General features: G+C 42.9%; 1 protein-coding gene across 1 annotated transcript in view; it reads left to right on the top strand.

Moving 5' to 3' along the window:
• Positions 1-324: 324 nt before the first annotated feature.
• The window catches only part of LOC126456012 (ubiquitin-conjugating enzyme E2Q-like protein CG4502), a 650,936-nt gene continuing 629,105 nt past the window's right edge, over positions 325-22,155 (top strand). The window contains exon 1 of the mRNA XM_050091767.1: positions 325-378. The gene's annotated coding sequence lies outside the window, so the exon portion shown is untranslated. The remainder of the gene's footprint in view (positions 379-22,155) is intronic.

Here is a 22,155-nt window from a genome sequence, read left to right on the forward strand (position 1 = left end):
TCATGTTTCGTGATTAGCACGAGCTCCTGATGTTGGCAGAGACGAGATACTGCAGACGCTACCGTGGAGGTGTGACAGCAGTGGCCAGCGCCGTTGGCGTGCAGAGCGGCGTGGCTGGCAGGCGCGAGGAGCGAGCAGCGCGGAGAGGTCCCTGGGCAGTGCGCAGTGCGGCGGGCAGGCCTGCTAGCCAGGCGAGGCGCCCGCAGCGGCCGCGGCCGGCCATCGATCTGCGCGGCGCGCACTGCGCATGCGCGGCGTCGCCGTCGCCCAGGAGGCAGCATCCGGCAGCTCTCAGCTGACGCAGCCAGTGTCCGCCAGGCGAGCGACCGCGCCGCCTCGATCTGCCAGCCGACCGCCGCAGCCGCCGCCGGCAACTCGGTGAGTACCACGTGCTCGCGCGCAGCTACGCCCCCTACTACGTCTGTCACCACCAGGAGACCACGCGTTCCGCAAGTAAATTGTGTGTGTCACAAACAGCTGTTTTTGTGATTCTACCTCGACATCATTTACGCAATATACATTGTCCACTGACAACAGTCAACTCAATAAGGAGATGTCAAGCATTTATAGTTTAATCGTAGATACTTAAATCGATGCCATGTGACCAAGGAATTGCTTTCGGCTAGTGTTTAACATTCCGCGGAAACTTGAGGATACCATACGTGTTTAACGATTCGCAATCCAGTGGTTTTGAAATGCTTATGCTTTCTCTCTCTCTCTCTCTCTCTCTCTCTCTCTCTCTCTGTGTGTGTGTGTGTGTGTGTGTGTGTGTGTGTGTGTGTGTGTATGTGTGCGTGTGTGCGCGTGTGAGCGTGTGCTTGAACGCGTGCACGCCTGAACATATGTTCATGTGTACGGTGACAATGAAATAAGTGTTTGACCGGAAATGCTGTACGTCTTATAATGTAGTGTTTTCTGTACGTCAATGTACTTGAATTGCCTTCTGTGTACAATGGATTTCATGTGATATTGTGACTTCTGTTCATATTACTGTAATTTCCTGGTAAGAATTTAACAATGGACTGTTTGTGGTAGAGGAATGCTACAACATGCGCGTAAATATGGGAGAGTGACGTCTACAGTCAGATCGTAATCATTTGCTGAGGCATTTCCCTCGAAACAGATGCGAATCTGTCAGAACAAAACCAACGGCCCATCGCACCGCACAGAAAGAAATATAGTTACAGCTTTCCAGCCGAACAACTTGCTAATATTTATGGGTACTTGAAATTTTTTAGCTTATGTGTTACTAGTCAAACAGTTTTTCTCTGGTGCATTAGAGCAGCTGCTGGAGTTACTACAACTGCGTTACTTCTGCATTATGTTGCATAGTTTATGGTAAATCTAATAGAAACTTTATAGGTTAAATATTTATACAGATTACTGCGAATATTTCACATCAAAAGAAAAGTTCTTATGTAATTCTACCTACACAATTACTGTTATTGCTCTATCAAATGTTCCGCACCTACATTTGTATAATTCACTTATACTTTATTTCCAAGAAGTTTGATGATCAAGAAGATAACGTCCTCAGATCTGGTTAATTTGGCTGACGCTGATGAAACTTCAACGTTTTTTGTACATGGCACTCTAGTGCTGGGTGTTTCCAAGGTAGTCCATAATTTTTCAGCCTAGCTCAGATTACTTGTCGTACGTATACTCCTATAAACGTAGGTGAAACTAATTTCATACTACATCCCAAGAACTACAGCAATATGGTGTACCTCAGAGCATCGTCAAAGGCTATGAAAACTTGATGCCATTGACGTGTCACAATATTAGCGCCGTAAATTTTCACTTTAGTCCTCGGGAAGTTAATGAAACGAAAATGATCAAAGAGAAATGCTATTAAATGACGTCGAAGAGATGGTACTCTGCAAATATGGGAATGCAGATTCTCATATAAACAAAAGTAGTTTCACCTTTCAAGTAGCGAATCTGAAGTGTTATATGTTACCTATAACGACAATGTACAGTGGATAGTGTAAAACACAGCATAAGGAGAAATGCTACACATTAAGCTTACCCTAATCATTTTCGGTGGACTAAGCACAACATACATATCTGTGTCCATCTCGTATGATAATGGGGATACGAAGACAATATGCTCTGTGACAAAACTGACATTCTGCACCTAGGGATGTACCGTATGAACCTCATTGTCAACAGACGAGCATTTGACTCATGCTGAATTCTGGAACCTGGCCTTTTTGAACTGTAAATCCAATTCGGAGGCAAAAATAGTATTTTTTAGCATACGTTTGAGGTACGTATAGGTTGTATGGTTCCTGACGTTGAAGCATACACAGTAATTGTATGAGATATTTACGTTACTTTTACAAATCTGCCGTACTTCTGTTTCAATAAGAAACATCTGAACAAAGTGAAAACTGTTGCCCCATTCCCAATTCAATATATTGACGCTTGCTGTGTTGATCGACTTATGTCAAGTGTGACTGGAGGTTTTACACCTATTCTGATAACCTTATGAAGCAACATTTCAGTCATAGAGCGGCGAGATTTCTAATTGCTCGCACAGTGAATTACAATGTCTCACCACAGACAGCGACTGTTTATTGACGTAGTCAGACTACCTAATCTCGAAATTTATCTGACAGTATAACACAATTAGCAATCTTGGAGAAAAATTTTATTACATGAACGAAACAGCACTCAAAATTTCTGTTTAGGAGAGATAAAAACGATTTGCATATGAATCGTACATTTTTCCTAAACACAGCTTCAGCCACACACAAGTACTCCGTTTGTTTTTCTTATCATGAATATTTTTCACTCCAAGGTTGACCGATTGTTTGCAAGACACTCCAGCGAACTTTTCAGATATATATTCAATCCTTGGGAATGTTCATCGTGTTATCACTTAGGTACTCTCATTGTCGTCTACGGCGTAAGATATTGGCAGCTGACTGCCTTCATAAAATTGACAATTCTAAATACAAGTGGTTCAAATAAGAAAATAACTTATATTAACTACCATCTCATTTCCTCGAAAGAGTGTGATGTACGTAAAATTCATTGAGCATGGGATTTGAAACGTAATTATTTTGTGGCTTACTGCTTCCTTACCTCACTGTGTCATTGACATAGTTTCAACCGTCATAATTACAATAAAATAGTAAGTAGTTCACTTATTAGTAAGCAGTACTCGAGCACTTAATTCCTTAGCGTTAAAGGGCTTGGCTAACGACATCAGTAACTCATCCTAAGCGAAGAACAGCTAACCCAGAACAAATAAGCTATCCTTGGGAGTGAAAACATTCCTTATTTTAGCTTGTCTCTACCTTTCTATTCTGAATGGATCTTTCTATATTCTTTATCCCTTTTTGCATGTCAGCCATAATAAAGCAATATCGTCAAAGAACTGATAGGATTCAGAAAATGCACGAAATTTCCTAGAAAATTACAACGAAACCTATGCTTTTTGCTGATTCACTTGTTAACAACAGTAGTTTTTACATTTCTTGCGTCAGTCTTCGCTTTTAAAATAACTTACTTTTGCTTACAGGTCAAAGCGACAAACTAAAACAAACTGTTGTTTTTATGTTCCTGTCAGAAAATGTGGCTAAGATTCATCCTGGCAGTAGTCGAAATCTGTAAATCGTTTCACAATTGTCAATCGTCTGCATTTATTTGAACACAGAATGGCTGACACTTATTTAGACCCGTTCCTATTCCTTCTATTTTTTATAAGTTTAATTGTTATGTAGTATTTAACTTAAACTATACGTTTGTAAGGAATGATAATTTTACGTCAGCTGTTAAATCTGTCTGCCAACAAAAGAAACGAGACATCAGAAGCGTCATAAACGTTACCGGGTGCGAAAGCGTGCAGATGTCACGTCACTCGGTCTTCCCGTCACGTAATTGGACGCTAAGTTGCCCTTTGGCGAAAGGGTGACTTTCCTGAGTGGCTCGTGCGGGCGTGTAATGTTTTCCTCAGAATGGAAACAACATCTAACCACTCAACTAAGCATTGGTTGTGTTTTGTTTTTCTGAATGTACTTAATTTTTTCCAGGATTCGACATATTCCGAATTCAATGTAGGTGTTGGAGATCGTTCGATCTGTGTGACATATTAAGAGGCTTTTGAGTTTCATGGAATTGCACATGTGGCAAAGACTAACAACAGAAGCACAAGCTGTTTTTATTTCCATTCTAGTTTTTTCTAGTAACATTTCGGCCATTTGCTTGACTTACATTTTAGGGATTAATAGTTTAATCAGCAAATACTTCTGATGCAGACATATTTGATGTACGCGCTAGAGCTGTGGATTTTCGTCATATCAGATTGTAAACATTTCTTGTTAAGCCACAGACTGAAATGACTTTGTCAGAGAAATCCACCGTTTAACTTCGATATCGGAGATGAACATTTCTTCCAAGTATTATTATTTTTGTATCACCGAATGTTCCACCCAATGAATACAGCGTCATCGTATAAGGAATTACGTTCTTGAAATCTAGGTTACGTTGAGACCGCGTTACTCCGCTGTTCTCAACGCCCTATACCTTAGACTGATAATAGACTATTATTAGGTTGAGGCTAGTTTCTCTATCCTCATTTCTGGCTACGTTATTCCCCGTTCACCGAGCGATGTAATTTTCGTATCGCCAACGTAGTTTCCTGTTGTCTACACACCATACTGTTGCTCATTCGCTACTATTGTGTTCTTTACGTACGACATACGTTACTTTGAGGCAATGTTCTGCTTTTGTCTACATTATATAATTTACGTTGTGGTTCGGTTGCTCCTTCCACCATATCCTTTCAGTGAAGGGTATCACTCCTTAATATTTAACAAAAGAGCCTCCGAGAAATTACAAGAGGTCGAGAGACCTAATCAAACGTTCGAATTACGGACTGTAACATAATAATTACAGTTTTTAAAATTATCAAAAGATTAGCCAATAGTCTTCCGAATGCAAGTTCTGTGCACTAAGGGCCATTAATTCGGAATTCCGGTGTTAGTTTAAACATTAATTTTTGTTTCTGCATTTGCCTCAACAGCCGGCCGTTGTGGCCGAGCGGTTCTAGCCACTTCAGTCTGGAACCGCGTGACCGCTACGGTCGCAGGTTCGAATCCTGCCTCGGGCATGGATGTGTGTGATGTCCTTAGGTTAGTTAGGTTTAAGTAGTTCTAAGTTCTAGGTGACTGATGACCTCAGATGTTAAGTCCCATAGTGCTCAGAGCCATTTGAACAATTTTTTTGCCTCAACATTTTTGTGTACTGCTGCTATTATTACATTGTTAGTGGAATAATTGTTGACTTTCGCGAGGTAATTCTGCACTGCGGCAAAAACCTCATATTACCATGGACATCTGAATGGCGCATATGCAAAGCGAAACGGCCGATGTATTTTAACTGCACTTGCTTTGTTACCAATATTGGAAGTATACTGAAATTGGAACCATGAAGTTTTTATAGCCCTTTCTGTGTTTGACGTATTTTGCTCAGATTTCTGAGAAAGAACGTACGAGATCATGCTGAAAAATAATTCCTCACTTATTATGTAAAAAACCCTTAAAGCTTTTTAAATGAAACAAAACTAGTTAACATTCTATATCTGTATTCTTCATGTGTACTTATTTATTTTTCGCCGCACGGAGTGGCCACGCGGTTTGAGGCGTCATATCACGGACTGCGCGGCCCCTCCCGCCGGAGGTTCGAGTCCTCCATCGGGCATGGGTGTGTGTGTGTTGTTCTTAGTATAAGTTAGTTTAAGTAGGTTTAAGTCTAGGGACCAATGACCTAAGCATTTTGGTCCCTTAGGAATTCACACACATTTGAACATTTATTTTTCAACAAAGTCTCCCAACAAGATAGCAGTTTGTTGATACCATCACTGTAGAATGCATCAGTTTGTTGACGAAACCACAACCTCACCTCTGCTTACACCGCTTCATCACTAACAAAGTGAAGACGTCAAAAGTGTACCTTACGTTTTGGAAACAGAGGAAAATCGGATGCGACTAAGTCGGGACTGCATGAAGGTTGATCGATCCAACGCATCGTATTGTAGAAGATGTCGCAGCGGTGTGTGTTGTTGCATTGTCCTGCTGAAGAAGAGGGTGCTCCTTGTGTGGACGAGCGCTTTCAACTCGAAACTAGATTACAGCTCGCTGTTTCTCGCATTCCGACACAGTTACGCTTTACACCGCCGTGTTACACGCTACAATTTGGAACCATCTGGCGGCAGAGGATTGCAACTTGCATCACTGAAGCAGGAAAGTCGACCGAGTAATATCCATGACATGTAAAACCTCAACCGATACTGTGAACAGAATAAAATATTCGGAGAATTCCCTTTCAGCACGCCCTTGTATGTTTACCACAATACGAACTGCCAGTTAAGAAGCTATAGCTACCTATTCTGGTAATACAGTGCAAACTTCTCTCTGAAGAAACGGGCCCTCCTGCAAGCCTATCTTTTACGGGGACAAAAACGCAGACCTTTATTCTTCTCCGTTATATTATTTCTCTTTTTGAACACTATTCTAACTGAGTACACAGCACGACCTCTTTGGAGTGTGCAAAGATAGGGACCAAGAATTGACAAATGGTATATTTTTAGTCCTTGTTAGTGATGCAGACGAGTGATTCAGCTGACGGAGCGGTCTTCAAGAAAGGAAAACGTCCAGCCTCGAAATCCAGACAGACACACAGTTTAAGCCAGAAAATTTTTATGAATGCGTAGCCGCCGCACAAAACCCCCACATGGGTTATGTTGAAATCATGTGCTGATTTTGAATAACATTTGAAACTAACAAAGCCGAGAAGGTGGTGGGTCCAGAAGTATTTCAATTAAATTTTGCATAAAATACGCTACGCGATTATTTCTTCCTGGTTAACGTCTCTCAAAAGTCTCTAACATAGTGCGCATTTACAGGTAGACTGTAAAAGGGCTCATGTTGCAACACATGAATAGCAGGAGTCCTGGCTGAGTCGCGAACCCGAAAACAATTTCAATGAAAGCAATCCTACAAGGTAGATGTCCACCAAGGTAACATTCTAAATTTCAATGAAATTTTGTAAACACGAATAAAATTTTGAAGCTAGGCATGGTAGCCATCTAAGCCATGGCACCTTCCTCCATATTTTACAGCTGCTACCACTAAAAGTGACAAATTACTTTCACATAATATTAATCTATTAAGATTAGTAGATCATATATTACATCCATCAGTCAATAATCTAGGACGAATTAGTTTAAAGGATTCTATGATTTTTCTCGTACCTTTCAAAGAAATTGCATTCAACGCACCAGTATAATCAATAATTGTAGACTCCTTCTACGGAATGTTTGGCCCTTACATCTCGTCCTGTACAGTGACAGGATTGTAAGACTTAGACGTAGCCAATAAAGTATAGCAGCAACGCTCAGCGAATTAAAATTGAGTTCAGTTGACTAAACGCCGGATTGTTCACGGGAAATCCTATTGAAGTAATGAACAATTTATTCAGAACTGCCTATACAGCATTCTTCTACCTCCATAGTTTATCTCGCGTTCAGATTATAAAAGTTCATTAAGGACTAGGGCCTACGGGGACATACATAGGCTTTTACCGCTTGGAAAGAGCGTGGTTGCTGTCGGTAATAGCTACTCATCGTCTTATGCTGTACGGAGGATATTTCAGACCTACCGTTGCGATGCATTTTCTCGGAATCGGGGCGTTCGATCTTCCTCGTGTAAACTGCCTTTCAGTCAAACTAACAAGGGGAAAAAGGATGGTGAAACTTAGATTGTATGGATGACTCTGGAAAGTGAAGATACACCATCAACTTCAGAATTTAAGTTGGTAACAAGGGAAAAATTAATAAGGTAAAGAAAAGAGCCCTCCAAACTTCTACTTTGTGTAAAAAGGTTATTTTAATTTTGCAACGGCGATAAAACGAGAAATCTGAGACCACTGAGATAGAGAAAAAACAGTGAGTACAAGCAGCATTCTATAATTTACGTTCTTCAGTTATATGTAGGAGCCCCATTATTTCTCAAATTATTATTGTTGTGGTAAGCATTAACAGCTACGTGCTTCTTACGGCTTTTTATTGCGGTATGTTAACTGACCCATGATTATATTTCTCGTTAAAACGAAAGCCCAGTATTGCTACGTTTGTATTTTATGCTTGAGCTTTTCTGGCAACTGTTAAGTGTTCCATAATGGTTCATATCGTCGTTTGACTTTGAGCTACCGTACGATAGCGTTGTAATACTTCCTCTCACGGTGTTGTTTGCATGTTTTGACGTTCCGAATCAGTCCGTAATTGCTCCTCAGTTGTTTAGTGTTCCTTTGTTGTAGATTACGAGATTTATTTACAGTTATTGCAAGTACTAAGTGTAGATTGTACCTTCAGTGGCCATTTTTATGTCATGAGAGATAGTATACGGTGTCGTTGCCTCAGGACAGGAGGTGGGAATAACTGATCCTGTGTTCAGCTCATACAGTGGCTGTCAGGTAGAGTGGGAAGGATGGTATGTGCGAACATTTGTTTACCACATTCATTGGCTATTAGGTAACGGGTACTGGTAACAGTTCCGGGAGAGAATGATAGGAAAATACTCTGAAAATATTAACTTTCATTTGTCTTTCTTACTTGTTATAATTTCATTTTTAATTCAGTATTTGTAAAATTAAACAATGCTCCTTTTATGCACCATGCTCCATGGACAACCAGGCTAGAATGCCATCACACTACACGTGTGGGTGTCCACCTCATGCTACTACTTGCATATAATAAAATTTTGGCTCATTTTTGTGCAATATGTGACGTATTTTATAAATGACTGTTTTTCCATCACAATAAACGTGTTTTAGGCATTTTTAAACATTTTCAAGAATTTAATCTTGCTAGTGACAACTTTCGAGTATTATTAACGACAACTGAATTGATCTAGGGTAGGTGGTTGAACAGGGTCAGACATTGGTTTTAAAGGGGTCTTATGAGACCTGTGTATTCACAAAGCAACTCCAAGTGTTACGACAAATTAAATTGAAGCTGAATATCGTATTTGTTAAATATGTAATTGGTTAGATACGATGCGATGGCACATATGTGTTCTCCGTTGCATTTAACTACGGGATGTGAGTTAACTAGTTATTTAACAGTGCTAATCCGAAATCTGGTCGTGTCTAAGCCACTGAAAAACTGTACCGTTTTTTCCCGTTTATTTAACTAACAGTATTTTTTGATGTATGTAGAAGATGAGAACGGGTACGTGTTCTTAAATAAAAAGGTAGAATCATTTAATGTCAATGCCTGGGAGACAGAGGTCTAGGGTCAACTATCTGGTTGGAGAGATTTGCTACATTTGCGTGCACTGGCACCTAACCTTCACGAAAAGCGAGAGTTGTGCCTTTGGCTGATATCACTTTGACGATTGGTCACAGTGTCGGCAGTATTCTTTGCTTTTATTTTCCTCCTTTGTTAACAATAGCTTTGCGTTGCCCCGAGCCCAGGGAAGATGGTAAACTCCTGACGTGGGGCGTAAGGCCATGTTGATGGCCTGTGCTTCGCCGTCTGTATTTGTGGGAGTGCCGTCGGTGCTAATGAGTCGTTACGGTAACTGTCAGGCTACACGCTCACCTCACAAATTTGCACCTGGCCTTATGGCTCTACAGCGCCTGTTTCACGCGATGGTTGGTTTCATAACAGAGTACTCGACCGGCATGTTATCAGCATCTGTATTTCATGGATCCGCCGCCTCTGATGTAGAAGCGTGTCAGTTTCAGGCTGAGAGGTCAATCCGTCCCGTTCAGACTGACCTCATGTTCAGAACAGTGCTCTTATTCGTGCTATGTCTTTCCTTTGACTCTCTTTATGCTCGACATCTCTCCTGCACACTCATAGCCTGGAAGCCGGAACTAGCTCGTCCTTGCATGAGCTGACTTGCAAATGTATTTCGTGGTGGAAAGTCCGTAAATTTTCTGTTCGAGATCTGCGTTGTCCTTGAACCCTGGGTTCCTATGGAGTCAGGGACGTTAATAGCAGACTGTGTTCTTGTAGTACAGAGAAAGCATTATTCGCTCAGTATTTACATGCAAATACCCTCGACAAGTGGATGTAAATACTGCATCTACATTATTCTGCTGTTCCACTAGTGCGTACTGAGAAGGGATTAATTTGTTTGCATATGGTTATAGAAGCCAGTTTTTTTATTTTTTTCTGGCATATTTCGGCCGGAGTGGCCGTGCGGTTCTAGGCGCTGCAGTCTGGAGCCGAGCGACTGCTACGGTCGCAGGTTCGAATTCTGCCTCGGGCATGTATGTGTGTGATGTCCTTAGGTTAGTTAGGTTTAATTAGTTCTAAGTTCTAGGCGACTGATGACCTCAGAAGTTAAGTCGCATAGTGCTCAGAGCCATTCTGGCATATTTAATAGACTATAAATAACTTGGATCTAAAATGACGTTTCTTGTCATGGAACAAAGAAGGAGGAATATACAAAGAGAATACCTATATTTGCCTTCGAAGTGATCTAGAAGGAAGTTGGCCGTAATCCATTTTCAAATACAGATTTATGAAGTTGCTTCAATCTGCCATTAAAGATTTCCTTTGGAATACAGCGAAGCAATGGTGTCAAAAGTCTATGTATGTGACCTTGATGGCAACCATCCTACGGCATTTCGAACTGAAAATAAGAAATCTGAGGTCCTGTGACGTCGGTTCACAGAGTAGGTAGATGAAACATTGAAGTTCGCATACGAGATGCCTGTCTATTTTGTGCGACACAAAACTGGAATAGAAGTCTCTGCACGCACATGCACACGATTGGAACACAAGTCGTCAGTACATTTATTACTTTTTATCCGTAACTTGTATACTACTACTAGCAGTTTACAATATGTTAGCTAAGAGGCTGAAGTGGCTACCGAATACTGGTGTGCGTGTGTGTACGTGTGTGTTAAGCTGCAAGCCAATGCAGTTTTTTTACTCTTTTTTTATTAAAGACCTAAGACTCTTCGTCAGGAACTCGATGCTTCGATATCATCCAGTTCATCACAGAGTTAGACTCTTGATGCCAGCTATCTGCTTCGATGTCCGTCTCGGTATCTGCGCGGTCAGCGTAGCTATATACCAACCAAAGGGGCCGGGGTTCGATTCCCGAATAAGTCAGAGATTTTCTCGACTCGGGCAGTGCGTTTTGTGTAGTTCTCATCTTCATCATCACTGACGAGCAAGTCGCGTAAAAAGCGTCGCAAAGAAAGAGACGCACCCGGCGGCCATTCGTAACACGACACACAGAGAGAGAGAGCCTTCCTCAGATGCGTATTTGTTAATCAACAATTGTCTTTGTATTGATAAAACATACGTCAACACCTATCCACAATTATTTCTCTCCTCCCAGCTACATTAGCCGAAGGTATGCACAGCGGAAAGATTATCGTATGCTACTGTACACGTCCGAATTTCAGTAATTATTCCTTCGCGATCATTAAGGGAAACATCCTTTGAAGTAATGTTTCTTGACTCGGACTGAATTCTGAGAGCAGTGCTGTCAACGGCTTTCTATTACATTCTCTTATTGACAAGGTGGCCGGATTTTCTCGTGTCGTGTTCTAGATGGAACAGCTTACCACAATAAGATTAAACACATTTACATTCGGTAATTTCTTGCCACACATTGCGAGATACTCATACTTCCGCGGTTATACATTAAAAAGTGAAGCATCTACAAGAATACCGAATAACCAAATTTTATTTAGTGTGTGTATGCAGCATAATAAACAGACTACGTGATTATTACGAGTGACGTTCAATAAGTAATGCAACACGTTTTTCTGAAAGCGGATTGGATTTATTCAGGATTCAATTACACCATATTATTTCACGTTGTTTTGGCTACAAAAACCTATTTTTAACATAATCTCCCTTGAATGTGACGGCCTCACGCCACCTTAATGAGAGGGTTTGTATGCCTGCATGATACCATTCTCCCGGCCGACGTTAGAACCGACTCCCTGCTGCATCAGTAAACTCACTATTGTCCGCTTACTGCTTTCCACGAAACCTTCATTGGGCCAAGCAGATGGAAGTCGGAAGGTGCCCCAACTGGTGGACGAGTGTCAGCATTAATAACGAAGTCCAGTTGAGTAGCGAGGTGTTTGATTGTGATCCGTCAGTCACCTCAGAACATCCGCATTTTCCAACACTATAGGAGTCACCGCTGCATGCGGCCGGCCGGCACACTGGAGATCGGGCATGTTTGTGAGACCTTTTGCGATGATGACAGACTCCTCTCCCAAAAGATACACCGCGCTTCTGTTCATTGCCAGATCTCCATCTACATTCTGCAAGCACCAGTGAATATCTGTGAAACTCCTCTTTTCCGCCATAAGAAACTCAATGACAGCTCTCTGCTTGGGACACTATTTTGAAGGTTCAAAATGGCTCTGAGCACTATAGGACTTAACTGCTGAGGTCATCAGTCCCCTAGAACTTAGAATTACTTAAACCTAACTAACCTAAGGACATCACACACATCCATGCCAGAGGCAGGATTCGAACCTGCGACCGTAGCAGTAGCGCGGTTCCGGACTGAAGCGCCTAGAAGCGGCCGTCTTATTTGGAGACTGCGTATAGCGTTACCTCCTATAGAAGCCTCATCAAACTATAGGTGCTGAAGTGGGGGTATTCCACGATGCTCCACAACAAATTCCGCATGTTTTCAGCTGAAACAGTCCGATAGAAAAAATGTGATAGCCTTGGCAGTTGGTGAACCCGCTCAGCATTAAGATCGATCGGTTAGGACTGCAAGAGCAACACAAGGTCTTCCGTTATCTTGTTGAAAGATGTCACGGATACACTGAACGTAGGGCACAGCCACTGGCCTTACGTCGGAAAAGCAACGGCAGCTGTCCAGTTTACATATGTTCGAACCAGAGATGAACGTGTTGAGTACTCTTTGGCACCCCATTTCGTTACGATGAAGAAGACAATCTGGCTAATTTTGTTCTCCTCGTAACCTCCACACCGGAATACATTCACTGTGTTGCTGTAAGCTGAAACGTGACTCACCTGATAAAAAGATGTGGTGCCAGTCCTGTGACAAGTGTTGACATTGGTCGCACCACCATCGGTGCACGTCTACCTGCTGGTGTGTCAACGAAAGCCGCAACTGTAGTCGCCTGCCTGACAGTTCGTCCTGCTCCATATGTCGTATCGCTGTCACTGCGGAAATTGCGTTCTTGACTATAGGGAAATACACTACCAAGTCACATTGATGTTACCACCTGTCGAAAGCCTGAATAACCATCTTTCAGAGCGCGGAGCGCTGCGAAACGTACAGCAAGAGAATCAGTGAGGTTCTGGGAGGTGCCGATAGCGAGGTGGTGCCATGCCGACTCCAGTGACTTGGCCAGTTGTGCTAATTTTCGCCGCGCGGAGTGGCCGCGCGGTTTGAGGCGTCATGTCACGGAGTGCGCGGTCACTACCGCCGGTGGTTCGAGTTCTCCCTCGGGCATGGGTGCGTGTGTTGTTCCTGGCATAAGTTAGTTTGTTACTTTAAGTAGTGTGTAAGTCTAGGGATCGATGACCTAAGCAGTTTGGTCCCTTAGGAATTCAGAAAGATTTGATCATTTTTGAACTAGATTTTTCTGTTGAGGATCCATGATGCGAACAGCCCGATCGAGATGATCCCACAGATTCTCGATTAGGTTTAAATCCGGGGAGCCAGGGGAGTACTGTGAATGCACCCTTCAAACCACGCATGTACACTGGGATCTGTGTGACACTTCGCATTGTCCTACCTAGTAGATGCCTTCGTGCTGACCAAAAACAAACCGCATATAGAAGAGATCACTCAGGGAATTCCACGAAAACATTTCCCAGACCGTAATGTTCCCTCCTTGTATCCCATCAGAGGTTTTTGCCGTACACGCCAACAGCCATCTGCGGTATGGAGAATAATAACGTGATTCGCTTGGAAACATCACCAGTTGCGGTATTGGCGTCCAAGGGCCAACCTTCGTCTCTGGCGAACAGTAGTCAGCATGGGTGCACGAACCAGGAGCCTGCTCTGGAGGCGGATGCACTGCCACTTTCAGTGATCAATCGTAGGGAAGACGGTAGCACCTTTGTTCATCTGAGCGGTCAGTTGCTCAACAGTTGCTCGTCTATTCGACTTTACATATTTCCGAAGCAGTCGTTCGCCCCTGCCATCTACGGCACGTTGTGCACCACAGTTGCCTCGGCAATGGTTTTAGATAGCGCCATTTTGCCGTGCACGGTATATTTTAACCACGTCGGCACAAGAAAAGTTTAAAAACTTAGCAATTTCGTAAATGATTCCACATTTGTCCCGAAAGCAAGTAATGATGCACTTTTGAACGTCAGTTAAATCGCTCCAATTCGGCGAGACTAAAAGAGTGCACTGTTTTCCGCGACCCTCCGACATGGTTTATACACTGATCAGCAAGAACATTTTGACCACTAACGATGTAAGCCCGTCCAGGTGATAGCAGCGTCACGTGGCGAGGAATGACTGCTGGTCTGAAACATGCACGGTGCACGTAGTACCAGTAAGCGTGCTGTCCGTGTGTAGAACGGGCAAGGTATGCCATCTATCGGAGTTGACCGACGGCTTATTATGGTGGTCCGGAGGCTCGGTGTTTCAGAAACTGAACGACTTCTCGGGCGTCCGAGAAGTGCTGTAGCGATTGTCTTCAACACGTGGAGGAACCAAGGTGAAACCAGTTCCAGATGGCAAATGAGGGCTAGAGTGCTGACACATTATTTGCGTATCCGATATAGGGATCGCATCAACTGCAGCCTGAAGATGGCGCATTGAAGCGCCGAAACTGATTGCAACAAAATAAAATAAAATCATAAGGACGTCTGTAAGTGTTTTACTTTCTCACAATAGTAAACGGACGTCGTCCCAAAGACCTCCTGCGAAAAGGATGGATGTACAAAACATCCAGATGTCGTGGGGTTGGGCGGTTACCCCTCATTACAGATGTCGGACGTCATAAGCAGGGCAGCCTGGTAAAACAGGATAGGGGCGAACTGTATCGGAACTAACATCATGTATTAATGCTGGGCAGAGTACAAATGTGTCTGAACACACGGTACATCGAACGCTCCTAACGATGACGACCCATGCATGTGCCAATGTTAACAACTGATTCAAATGGCTCTGAGCACTATGGGACTTAATTACTGAGGGCATCAGTCCCCTAGAACTTAGAACTACTTAAACCTAACTAAGGACATCACACACACCCATGCCCGAGGCAGGATCCGAAACTGCGACCGCAGCGATCATGCAGTTCCAAATTGTAGCGCCTAGAACCGCTCGGCCACCGCGGCCGGCGCCAATGTTAACACCACGACATCGGCAACTATGACTGAAATGGGAACTTTACCATCGACACTGGACGTTGGCGCAGCGGCAGAGCGTTGTATGGCCTGACAAGTCCCTATACCTCCTCTCCTTCATCATGCCGATGGTAGTTCGCGAATCCGTCGTCTTCCAGGAGAACAGCTTCTTCACGCATGTAGTAAGGGTCGGAGACAAGCTGGCGGTGCCTCCATTAATCTCTGTGGAACATTCACGTGGGCATCAATGCGTCCAATGGAGCTCGTGCAAGGCACCATGACGGCAAAGGAGTACTGCACACTGGTTTCAGACCACGTACACCCCTTCTGGTGATCATGTTTCACGATAGCAGTGGCATTTTTCAACAAGACAGTGTGTCATGTCACAAGGCCAGGAGCTTGATGTACTATTTTGATTAACACACTAGCGAGCTCCAGTTGATGTTCTGGATCCATAAATCGCTGGATCTGAATCCGATCGAACACATCAGGGATGTGATTGAAAGTGGTGTCAGAGCTCAACACCCTCCTCCGCGGAATTCTCCGGAGTTAGGTGACTTGTGCGCAGATTTGGTGTCAACTCCCTCCAGGGACCTATCAAGCCCTCATTGCTTCCACGCCACGACACGTCGCTGTTGTTATGCCTGCCAAAGGGTGACCCGCCGGCTATTATGTAGGTGGTCATAATGTAGTGGTTGATCAGTGTATACCTTCCACTGTTAGTGCTGTCAACCGCCGTCTACGAGTTGTTATTGCACGTTGACGTTGAACAAACGATGCTCACATTAATGTGACCCGACTGTGTAGCGTGGCTGTACGATTGTGCACGCCGAGCGCACAACTGCCTACGCTTTCCGACTCTAGTAGTGAGGGGCCGTTGAGATCCTGCAGGGTATCTAGTGCGACCCTCTTGAGCCCATCGATTACATATTGGCATGATCGCCGTGAGATGTCGACCAATGCTAGCAGCAGTATTGCGGAACGAGAAACTGCCGCCTCGATATTCCACGATCCCGTTGCTGCCGCATTCCGAAACTTGTTAGTAGACGTTTATCTGCTTTTATGAGGCAGAATACGACAGTCTCAGTAAGTAATAGCATTTTATGCTATTTCTTCTTCTTTGTTCATTTTCTTGTGACTCTGACCCGCATCGTCGTGGGTTTTCATGGATAGGAACACATTTGGCATGGTTAGTTGAAGGGGTAGTCGCATGCCTTCCTGTCCAGTAACCCCTCGGGCCGGAATGTGTGCATCCCAACTGTCTGCGTGAAGTGCTATTCATGTGAAGGCTAGCGGAAATTTTCTTAATGTCTGGGATTCTTGTAATAGGCGGAACTTGGTTATCAGGGCGATGTTTACCTAGTTGGATGTGGGAAACCGCCTATAAACGAATCCAGGCTGGCTGGCAGACTGACCTTCGTCGTTAATACGCCGGGCGGGTTCGATCCGGGGCCGATGCACCTCCCCGTCCCGGAAGCGGCCTCTTTAACGCACACTGCTATCCACGCGGATAGCCTTTAAATGCGACTGTGATGAGAAATCCGCTACCTAATTTTTCCTTGTGTAGAGAATGCAGACGATGTTACTCCCACATTGAAACACCGGTCGTTTGCATTTCCAAGCACGCCAGTTTGACGTTTATTGCATAGCAACTTCAAGGTTTTGAAATTGTAATGGTCTGCACTGTACGATCAGACACTCTCCACAAATTGTACACTGTTAGTATTTTTAATAAAATAATTTTAAAAATGCGGGATAACAGAATAGAAACAATGCAAACACGCGACGAGAGTTGCAGTCTCCCTACAATCTCAGTGCTGTCCCTAGTGTGTGTAGCTGCCTGATCGATGCAGCTTTGTGACTGTTGTAGTTGCGGCAACAAATACGGTAGTGTAAAACTGGCACCAGAACTACCAGTTGAGGTTAAAGCTTTAGGTACTGCACTCTGCGTGACTTAAAAAGTAAGTTTCGAAGCAAGAACTCCATATGTAAAGTGTCCCTGAAGCAATCAAGGCTTTGAGTCAGTTACATGAAAGCGCTGTCATAAAACAGTTAAATCTTAACTGATTCTGCAGAAGATACAACAATTCAGATAAATCTCCTGCAAAAGAGGGGTTCAAAATCAGGTCTATGTATATTTCTCAAAAAAAAAAAAAAAAAAAAAAAAACATAGTATAGGCCAAATGGAAGGGAGCCACCGATGTACATGGTAACTGATTATAGAAGAATAAAAAAGACTTCAAAACTTAAATATGTAGATGAAGTAACACAACTAAATGCTTTGGGCAGAGAAGCTAACTTACCAAAGACATGAAAAATGAACGTGACATTTCGAGTAACAAGAAATCTGTATAACAAAAAAGTCAGTTCTCATAAATACAAAACTTTCATTAGACCAGAATATGCCTTTATGCTTCAGAATGTCTCTCCTTATGTATAGCCATACAATTACGTTAAATAAAATAAAATTAAATTAAAACAAACAGAAAAATATTAGGATCACAGTAATTATGACAACGGGAAATGGAAATTAAGAAGTAATAATGAAGCTTATGAAGAAACAAAACGGATATTAGACACAATGAGGAAGGGACGACTTTTATTCCACGGGCACTTAAAAAAGACAGATAAAAAAAGAATGACAAAACAACTTTTAGCGTTGACAAAAACATCATTCACATGAATCAATGAATCAAAGAAGTTGAAGCAGATCGTTGGAGCAGATCCGAGGGAAATGGAAATGACGGAAGAAGAAATAGAAACGTTCTGAGCAAAAGTAAACGGTCTCCAGCACTTCCACAATATAAACGGAAAAAGAAAAGTATAGGGAAAGAACGAGAAACTTCTGGAGAGAAAGGAGAAAAGGAAGAAGACTTAAGTTGTTTCATGTGTTGCCTAGTACACCAAAACAATAATGAAGAAATGTGAACGATTATAAGCTTAGCGGAAATGGAATTTTAAGACGGCAAAACTACTTCAAGTACTACAGCGACCTTGAACACTAAAACGTTTCATTACAAGAGCGAGTTGGTAAATGGTGGAGCCGTACGTCCAAGTTGTTAGTGGCGAAAATTGTATAAAATTGCTCTACGTTTGACTTTTTTATGGAGTTCAGAGATAAAGTGCGCAGAGTTTGTCCTCTCAGGTCATCATGCTCGGGCGAACTTTCCGAATCGATTATCGGAATATTAACGACACGAGCGTTTTTGATGAAGCTCCGAGGAACCCAGCGTAGGCCGCCAGACGCGAGTAATGTGGTATTTTTTCCTAAGCTACTCGAAGCCGCAGCATGAACATGGCCAGGTCTGCTTATTAGAAAGTAATTGGTGGGCAACCAAAAAAGAAACTGGCACAATCTCAGCAGATCATACCGCATTTCATCTGTTTATCGTTCACAGGACGCATAAAAATAATTATTTACATTATCACATCCTTTGTCAAGCCATTTCATTTACATTCTGCCACCCCCCCCCCTTTCGCTCTCTCTCTCTCTCTCTCTCTCTCTCTCTCACTGACTCACTCATTCACGCGCCCGCACACACACAAACACACACACACACACACACACATACACACACACATGTTCTTTTCTTTTTTAGCTTCAGTCACTTCACAATTTCATACATACTTTTATATTTTTTCACTCCTATTAGTTGGTTTAAATTTTCGCAATTCATGCCCTTAATCATATTTTGTAATAGTGATGTACCGAGTGTCTCACTGTCAGTTATTATAAGAAATTACAATAAAATAAGTTTTGAAACTATCTAATGGCTAGAAATTTAACAATACACATCGAAACATGAAACCCACAGAAAAAAGTTGTATGCTTCACATTGTTCGGTATGGAAGTTTACTGTAGTTTTTAGTTCACATTTAGATTTTGTACAATAAATTACAACCATCAGTCTCTAGACAAAAGCAAAGCGGAACGCTTTTCTTTCTGTGGAAGTCGGTATATACGAAACTCACTGACCTGTATTTCTTTTGCAATGTTTTATTCAATATATATTCACAATGGCTCGATTTCTAACAGGTCATTTTCATGTGTGACAGATATGTAGATACATTCTTGTCGGTATGAAAGTGAAGATGACCAGTTCAGCTAAGTGCTAATAATATGGGTGAAGATCGCTAATGTATCCAAACAAACATTGAGACCGCTCGTGCACCCATATTCCACGGTGGATATGGACAGCCAGTAGTTTTAACATAGATACATTATCTCAGTGGTTCTATTCTTCATATGAATTACCAATTAGATTATGACTTCAACCTTTAAATACACGCATGATCTACCTCATGTCTTTTAATTACAGAAGCTTGATCATCTTCATTGGGTATTCACCGGTCAGAATATTAGACACCCGATTACAAGTGCACACTGATCACTTTGAAGTGCTGTAGATAGTTCGGAATTGGAATCTGTCAGCCATTTGACATAACGCTAAAGTCGTCGTCACACGGAAACGCAATGGGACTTAACTTCTGAGTTCATCAGTCCCCTAGAACTTAGAACTACTTAAACCAAACTAACCTAAGGACATCACACACATCCATGCCCGAGGCAGGATTCGAAGCTGCGACCGTAACGGTCGCGCGGTTCCAGACTGTAGCGCCTAGAACCGCTGGGCCATTCCGGCCGCCAAGACAAGCGGTTGTCAGCACACGGTACGAGCTGGTTAACGTGATTTTTGCGCTCTCAGCGCTCTGCAGCAGCAGTTGGCTTTGTACGGCTCGCAAACAACACAGTTTCTTCACGAAGATGGACAAGCGTAAAATTCCTTTGCTAGCTCTATTATGACCGATTTTCCACCATTCTCCACATGCTAATCATGTTATGTCTGTGGTATACGTAATTGAAAACTTTAATATCCGTGAACATATAATAAGACAAAAGGGAAAGGTAGATGTCCAGTCGATAAGGACATCAGCTCACCAAATCGAACAAACTCGCTCCTGACAGAGAGCGCACTTACATTTACATAATATCAAATATTACAGAAATTACTTCTATTACTTTCGTAACAAAGTCCTAAACCTTGATAGGGAACATTAAGGTGAAAAAAATTTGGACTTTGCAAAACGCGGTGTATCCTCTTTCTCATAAAGTTGTGCATCTACTAACATGTGCTGAGTGTCTACGTTGAGCGACCTTGTGTTATGTCTTCTAAACGCTTTAATCGCCGAATTATTATTAACCGACTTTTAATTATACCAAATCCTAACAAAAGCGATACGTTCTTCATGAATCTTCACTTTGCCGCTGCCTTAGAACGGCTTACTTTATGAAGCGAGAATAACTAAATACGAAAATTCTTTAACTATCAATATGACCCTTCCCGTAATTATATTACAATACATCGTACCAACAACGATTCGGTCTCGAGACATTCGTTATGCTGGTGCTTAGAAACACATACATTCATAGGGTATAAGGTATAACATAAAAACCAACGAGTTATGGCTTCTACTGAACACGACAAATACAATATGACGTCTCACATGTACTGATTGTGACATAGGGAGCGTTCTTACTTCCTATTGGTTCCGCGTTACGTGGTGGATTGCCGAAATATTGCAGAACTTATTTTGAGTTTCGCGTCAGTAAATGACTCGTCAACGTGAAATAACACGAAGTGACGTCACAAAACTCGTAAAGTGCCAGGTCAACGTTAGCTAACTCGTCTAGTGTGATGGGCAGCACAGTGCAGTCAAGTAATGACTTGTGTCTGTGCTGGTTGGTTGTACGGTATCAACGAGTAAGCTGGGTCGACGTGAACACGTGACAGAACGGCAGAAAGTAACCGTCATGTTAGGACGTGCCCATGACCACATCGCGAATGAATTTACCCCGAGTGTTTGTGTATCGACGTGGACTGTCAAATGGTTCAAATGGCTCTGAGCGCTATGGGACTTAACATCCGAGGGCATCAGTCCCCTAGAAATTAGAACTACTTAAACCTAACTAACCTAAGGTCATCACACACATCCATGCCCGAGGCAGGATTCGAACCTGCGACCGTAGCGGTCGCGCGGTTCCTGACTGAAGCGCCTAGAACCGCTTGGCCACCGCGGCCGGCCGCGGACTGTACAGCGTGTCTACAAGAAATATATACCACTGACAGCTATGTACACGGACTAAGAACACCGGTCGTAAAAAGATCCCAAACGACAGGGACTGGAGAGAGGTGTTACGCCCCGTCAAAGACAATCGGTTCCAAAACCACCGGGAAATGGTGCTGTCAGCGAATTCAGGTCTGTCTCAACCGGTTCCCGAGTGAAAACTGCGAAGAGAATTGCGTGAAAAGACCGCTAATTTTAAATTGCGAAGGAAACAGCATGCAGTGGATATTTGGAACTGGGTAATTCGCAGAAGTCCCTTGCTCAAGCGGCACATGAAACTGCACGTCGACAGTGGACCGAGAAAATGGACGCTGCACACTAGCTTGCTGGAAATGCGTAGTGTGGTCCGAAGAATCGTGATTTTGCCTCTTTTCGAAATATGCTTGGCGGTGAGTGGAACGAAGGCTCATTGAGACGTTTCACCGTAATGCGTGAAGGCTACAGTTCAGGTCGGAGGCAGTTCTGTGATGCCTTTGAGGTGTTTCCGTATCATGAGTGGCGTCCGCTAATTTAGTTTACTGCCAGTGTGAACCTTGATGTTTGCTTCATCTTTGTCGGTAGCCTTTCTCTATATGCCCGTGATGAATAAGCTGTGGTCACTGCTGTCTTCCAAGATTACAACAGCCGTCCTCACAGGTCCGTATGCATACCTGTTGACGAACACATAGGCGTCCTACTGCACCTCGAAC

The sequence above is a fragment of the Schistocerca serialis genome, chromosome 2 (genome assembly GCF_023864345.2).
Source record: "Schistocerca serialis cubense isolate TAMUIC-IGC-003099 chromosome 2, iqSchSeri2.2, whole genome shotgun sequence".
Taxonomy (NCBI): Eukaryota; Metazoa; Arthropoda; class Insecta; order Orthoptera; family Acrididae; genus Schistocerca; species Schistocerca serialis.